Source organism: Syngnathus typhle, linkage group LG4 (genome assembly GCF_033458585.1).
Source record: "Syngnathus typhle isolate RoL2023-S1 ecotype Sweden linkage group LG4, RoL_Styp_1.0, whole genome shotgun sequence".
Lineage (NCBI taxonomy): Eukaryota > Metazoa > Chordata > Actinopteri > Syngnathiformes > Syngnathidae > Syngnathus > Syngnathus typhle.
In genome coordinates this window covers 6199724-6206394 of record NC_083741.1, presented here as the reverse complement: position 1 = coordinate 6206394, position 6671 = coordinate 6199724, and the positions used below count along the sequence as shown (strand labels likewise).

At 45.0% G+C, this 6671-nt stretch overlaps 2 non-coding genes across 2 annotated transcripts; one reads left to right on the top strand and one right to left on the bottom strand.

Moving 5' to 3' along the window:
* The first annotated feature begins 1083 nt into the window (after window positions 1–1083).
* Window positions 1084–1165, top strand: trnas-uga (transfer RNA serine (anticodon UGA)). Its single transcript has one exon. It is a non-coding gene; the product is annotated as a tRNA-Ser (tRNA).
* A 4344-nt stretch (window positions 1166–5509) lies between these two features.
* Window positions 5510–5581, bottom strand: trnah-gug (transfer RNA histidin (anticodon GUG)). Its single transcript has one exon. It is a non-coding gene; the product is annotated as a tRNA-His (tRNA).
* Window positions 5582–6671: the final 1090 nt, after the last annotated feature.

The window sequence follows — 6671 nt, the reverse complement described above, 5'->3', positions numbered from 1 at the left end:
ACATTAAGTGCCCTGCGCACTGAGGTCAACTTAAATTATGGAAAGTACATCAGGACTTTTGAAATATTTTCTAAATTTCAGGCAGCGATGGCTTTGTCACAATGATGGAACCAGCGCGCTGCAGTTGTGCGGTCTTCGCCGCGCTACGGTCGCGCGTTCGGTGGTGCGCTGCAGTTGCGCAATCGAACAAAAATGGCGAAAGGGAGGGCAAGGGAGGTCCACTGAAATTTTGAAAATAAATGCTAGCTTTTGAAATATTTGCTGATTTCTAACGACGGCGATGTAATCAGAACCATACCAGCTCAGTGGCCTAGCGGTAGAGTGTCCGCCCTGAGAATGGAACGGGGTGGGTTCAAACCCCGGCCGGGTCATACCAAAGACTATAATAATGGGACCCATTGCTTTCCTGCTTGCCACTCAGCATTAAGGGTTGGAATTGTGGGGTTAGATCACCAAATGATTCCCAAGCGTGGCACCGCTGCTGCTCACTGTTCCCCTCTCCCCCAGAGGATGGATCAAAATCATACGGGGATGGATTAAATGCAGAGGGCAAATTTCACCACACCCAGATGTGTGCGTGACAATCATTGGGACTTTAACTTAATGCGTCCCGCGCGCTGCCGTTGGCGTCTACCCTCGCAGGTTCGGGTAATGCCGTCAACAATCCAAATTTTTGTTTAGAATCCCATGGTGTAATATCGGATACTCACCACATGCATCTGGACGGTGTGTATTACACTGTATGTTGTTGTGGCCGAGTGGTTCAGGTGATTGACTTGGATTCCATTGGGGCCTCCCCTCCCTGGTTTGAGTCCTGCAGACAACAATCCACGCCTTTTAATTAGAATCCCGTGGTGTATCAGGAGATACTCACAACCTGCATTTGAACAGGGTATCTCACATTGTGTGTTGTTGTGGCCGAGTGGTTAAAGTGATGGACTAGAAATCTATTGGGGTCCCCCCTCGCAGGTTCAAATCCTGTCACCAAAGATACAGCTTTTGTATTAGATTCTCGGTGTGTTGCTATATCCTCGCCATATCCATTTTGATAGTGTGAGGACCTTTCCCGTAATGGTTCACTGTGTTGTTGTGGCCGAGTGGTTAAGGCGATGGACTTGAAATCCATCGGGGTTTCACCTCGCAGGCTAGAGTCCTGTCAACAACGATCCATATTTTTGTTTAGAATTTCGTTATAATATGAGACAGTGTGTATCACAGAGTGTGTTGTTGTCGACGAGTGATTAACGCAATGGACTAGAAATCCATTGGGGTACACCCTCGCATGTTCGAATCCTGCCACCAACGATACAGCCTTTGTATTAGATTCTCGGTGTGTTGCTAGGTCCTCCCCATGTGCATTTTGATAATGTGAGGACCTTGCCCATAATTGTTTACTGTGTCGTTGTGGCCGAGCAGTTAAGGTGATGGACTTGAAATCCATCGGGGTTTCCCCTCGCAGGGTCGAGTCCTACCGACAACGATCCAAGTTTTGGTTTCGAATTTCGTGTTATAATATGAGAGACTCACCATATGCATTTGGACAGTTGTATCACAGAGTGTGTTGTTGGTTAAGGCAGGGGTCGGCAATCCATGGCTCCAGAGCCGCATGCGGCTCTTTAGCACACACCTAGCGGCTCCCTGAAACTCTTGCAAAAATGCGTGAAAATGGAAAAATATATTTTTTTCTTTTTTTTTAAATATGGTTTGTAGATGGTAATCATGACACAAACATTCTTGTGCTGTAGAAAATGTATGTTGTTGTAAATACATAAAAAATACAGAATTCAGAATGGCCCAAAATTGCGTCATAGCAAGCAACACAGCACAGGCTAGTTGTAAACAAACAGGTGTGTGAGTGACAGGACATGCATTCAAATGGAAAAAAGACAAATATTGCTGATGAGAACAGAGTTTTTAAAGGGCATGTAAAGACAGTATGGGGTCCCAAAATGTACCGTTTTTTTCCATGTATAATGCGCAAAATTTAACTAATTTATTGTCCTAAAATCTGGGGTGCGCATTATACATGGGTACAAAAAAAACATTTTTTTTCTTTTTTTTTTTTAAATCCGGATATCATACGGAGGCTGCAATTACAGATGCGCTTTCTTCTCTGCTTTTCACTTCAAACACGCTCCATACAAACACAAGCGGGAGTAAGCAGCAAAGATAATTTTTGCTGCATATGTTGGTTGCAGTTCTGGGTGACTGTAAGCTTAGGGCTGGGTGTTCTTGAGACACTAGGATTTTGCTGCTGATCTGACACAAAAAGAGGAACACTTCCCTTTCCGGATGGTTATATTGCCCAGTTTTCAAACCCACAGACATGTCAGGTTATTGTCAGACCACTCCATTACTCCGTTTTTCTCCTCTTATTTATTGGGTTATTTGTTTATTTATTATTTATTCATCACTCTTATTATTTATTGTTTGTGCCTTCTTGTTTTTATTTTGTGTCGTTTACTTGTATGTCTATTGTGTGCTATGTCTCGTCACCGTGGGATAGAGGAAACGTAATTTCGGTTTCTTTGTGTGTCTTAACATGTGAAGAGATTGACAATAAAGCAGACTTTGACTTTGACTTTACAGTGTTGCTCACAGAGACATCATCCGGCACCAATGTCTGCCTAATCTTGCCTGATGGTTCACCAATGTAATTATGCATGATTAACATTACACATAGAAAAAACTCTTGTCAAAATGTGTTTACCGTTTTTTTCCGTGTATAGTGCGCCCCCATGTATAGTACGCACCCCTAACAATGGCATGCTGATGCTGGAAAAAAGCTTGTACCCATGTATAATACGCACCCAATTTTTATGAATTTTTTAAAAAAAAATTTTTAATTTCTTTTTTTTTTTTTTTTTTTTTAAGTCCCAAAGATCGTCACACACGCAGGGAGGCAATGGGTCCCATTTTTAAAGTCTTTGATATGGTCTTAACTAGGCTGGATGTCATTTTTTTTGTTGCCGTTGATTTCTCCGACTGCCCCTAAACGCACCACCGCGCTCCGTGCGCACACGGCGGCTCTGTATGGGAGAGACGTTGAAGAGGAATAAAAACACCCTTGGAAACCAAAACTTGCCCCTCGTCGTGACTCGGAGCCGCAACAAATGTTTCGGATTTGTGTAGGGTACATTGTGACAGACGGCAAACTAGCAGGTGATCGAGCGAGCGTCTGATACAAGAGCATTGCGGTCGTATGGAGCGTGTTTGAAATGAACAGCAGAGACGAAAGGAACAAGGCAAAGTGTTGTGAAATAAAATATTACCTGTAATACGCATTTTGTTATTTGCTGATTGAAACTGCTAATTAAACTGTGAATTGAAACTAATAGGTGGAGAACTGAACTCTCGCTCTTTATATAGCTGACGTGTCTTGCGCAACCGTTCTGCGCATCTGTAATGGCGGCCTCCGTATGACGTCCGGTCCGCGATGGAGATTAAAAAACAAACAATATTTGACAATAACACACCATCGAGGATTGCACCATCGCATCAAACGATGTGTCGTCAATTATGAATTTTACTAAGTGTGTTGGGCAGGATGGCTGAATGCGATGCGCGATTGACAACAAACAAGAAGAAAGGTGAGTTTTATTTCGGGGGAGATTTGTCATGTCTCGTCCCCAGTTTTGCTATGTGTCTAGGTTGCCATAGTTTCTGTTCGTGAACCCCGCTCTTCCTGTGTCACCTCAATCGATGTAACGTGTTTTGTATTTAAGTCCTGTCTGCCCCTCGCTCACCGTTGGATCATTGCATGTGTTACTGTCATTCTGTTCCTGTCTTTGGTAATGTCACCCTGTCTTTTTGTTCCACGACTTTGTCGGTCAGTCCTGTTGTTGGTTTTGTTGTACCATGACTTTATTTAAAAAAAAAAAAAAAAAAAAAAAAATTAAAAAAAAAAATATTAATTTTTTTTTTCTTTGTACCCATGTATAATACGCACCCCAGATTTTAGGACAATAAATTAGTAAAATATTGCGCACTATACACGGAAAAAAACGGTACTCCAGAATTGTGGATATGTGATGTGACGTAAAGGCATCAGACAATTATGATAGCATAATACCTCACTCTCAAGCTCCTGGTTAGGACCGACCCTCTCTCACAGCGACACCATCCAGCACCAACGCCTGCCCAATTCTGCCAACACCAAAACCCCTGCATAAATTGTAATAATAATAATACATTCAATTTATATAGCGCTTTTCAATGACCCAAAGACGCTTTACAGGGAACAAAAAGGGGGGCGTATGGGTGTGGTGGGAGAGACAATAGGATATAGTTAATAACAGGACATCGGTCAGCAGTGCGAAGGAGATGGATGGAGGAGCAGGAGGGGCGGGAGCAGAGGTTGTTGAAGTTGGCAGTACGGGCCTTTGTACCGGAGGTGGGGGTGACGGGGGGTTGGTAGTCCAAAAAGAGGAGATGGGTGAGCCATCGGGGAAGTGCCGGTCCGGATGTAGCGACGACGGCGAAGGATCCCAGCCTCGTGTGGAAGCAGCAGTGGACCAGGTGGTAATGCCCGTCGACCTCGACTGCACCCGCTTGAACGGCAGGCCCCAACGCACCACGGCGGCACACAGCAGAGCCACGGTTGGCGAGCCCGCAGGGAGTGGAGCCCGTCGCCCGAGACTGCCGGACGGAAGGCCAGAGAGCCAGGCCAGAGCTGCCGTCGAGTCCACAGCAGGCGGCCACAGGCTCAGACTCGGGAGGCAGGAGGGTCCGGTGGTGGTTTTAGCCAGTTGGCTGTTGGCTAGCTGGCTAACGTAGCTGGTAGTCCGAGGGAGAGGAAACAGATAGGTGAGAGCGGAGCTGCAGGAATGCGAAGTGGACTGAAGACAACACGAGAAAAGTAAAAGAAGAGACGGGTGCACTGAAAACGGGAAAACGAAAAACAAGTAACAGACACGGTCCGGGACAGAAGCGGCAGTCAACAAATCTGACGCCAGCGTGCTCTATCCCAGAAGACAACAGACGGTGGGGGGAGCTAATTGATCAGACAGCAATAAGCTGCAGTCTTTTTAAATTGTGCATTTAAACTCCTGTATGCCAGCCGCCTTCCCCTCGAAGCTCCAACATCCTCCTCCGATACCAGCCCCAGGTGTCGAGCCTAAGTAAACACGTATAACCAGTGATGGTGTAGTATGTTTTTATTCTGGTCTTATTCCATGTATATTTCATTTGTAAGTCTAGGTTGTGACCAAGTTCAGGCACTGGTTGAGTTCATGCGGGATATTGGGGTCTGGCTTCAGATATGTAGATTTACTGGCAAGACTGTGTCGGGTCTGCAGGGCAGACTATCGGTCTATATGTCAATCAGAAGCCACAGTTATAAATTACAGGCAACATTATCTGAATCTGCCTCGGTGCACTATCCATTGACCCATTCACCCTCCAAGTTATGCCTATCGACTGTAGACTTGTGTGGAAAATTGTAATTGTCCAAAGGAAGACAGTTCAGCAACAGTGAACAGCAGAGAAGTTCAGCAAGGTAATTTGGTAATGCCATGACCCGGATTCGAACCGGGGTTGCTGCGGCCACAACGCAGAGTACTAACCACTATACGATCATGGCCAATATGCAATAGCTTTATATATGTTGGAAACGTTTAGGATCTTCAGCAAGTGCACATTGGCAGACCATGAAAGAATATTGAAATGTTTGTGGAACTATCTGATGACTGTGCAGATCTGATGATCCCAAAGACCTGAGGTGAGACAACATTGAAAAAACATTTTTCTTTATTGACAGTGTCACTTCTTTTGTGGCTTACTTCTTTTTCGGTTCCCAGCTTGGCACAACGTGCATACTGTATCGTAGCAACATTAAGCATCAACGCACAGGTGAGGTGGATGAGAGGTTAAGGTGATGCATTGCTAATCCGTTGTCCTTTTCACGCATGGGTTCACATCCCATCCTTGTTGAAGGGTGCCTTCAGATTGTTGAATCTAAAAACTCTATTTGCTGAAGCTATCCTTCCGGACTACTTCCTCAACCGGCGCTCAATTCACTGACGGGCAGTATATTGCTTATACTGGTATTGGCATGCCCCGGATTCGAACCGGGGTTGCTGCGGCCACAACGCAGAGTACTAACCACTATACGATCATCGCCTATATGCAATAGCTCTAAATATGATGGAAACGTTCAGGATCTTCAGCAAGTGCACTGGCAGACCATGAAAGAATACTGAAATGTTTGTGGAACTATCCGATGACTGTGCAGATCTGATGATCCCAAAGACCTGAGGTCCACATCCCATCCTTGTTAAAGGGTGCCGTCAGATTGTTGAATCTAAAAACTCTATTTGTTGCTGAAGCTTGCCTTCCGGACTACTTCCTCAACCGGCGCTCAATTCACTGACGGGCAGTTTATTACTTTGTGCGAAATAGCATTGAAGCAGGTTTTCGACCCAAGTGCGTTAACCTGTGTTTGCAGCAGCGTAATTGTACAGATGCATTCGTTGTGCATGCGTCTAAACCAGGGATGGGCAAACTTTTGACTTGCGTGCCGAATTGGGTTCTAAATTTGGACCGGGGGGCCAAACCAGGAGCAGATGGATGTAGTGTTTGAGTGAAGATTCAAGAGTTTTTATTCGCCATGTTTGAGCGTGCCAAACAAGGAATTTGACTCCGGTAAAGTGAAGTAATATAAATGATATAAA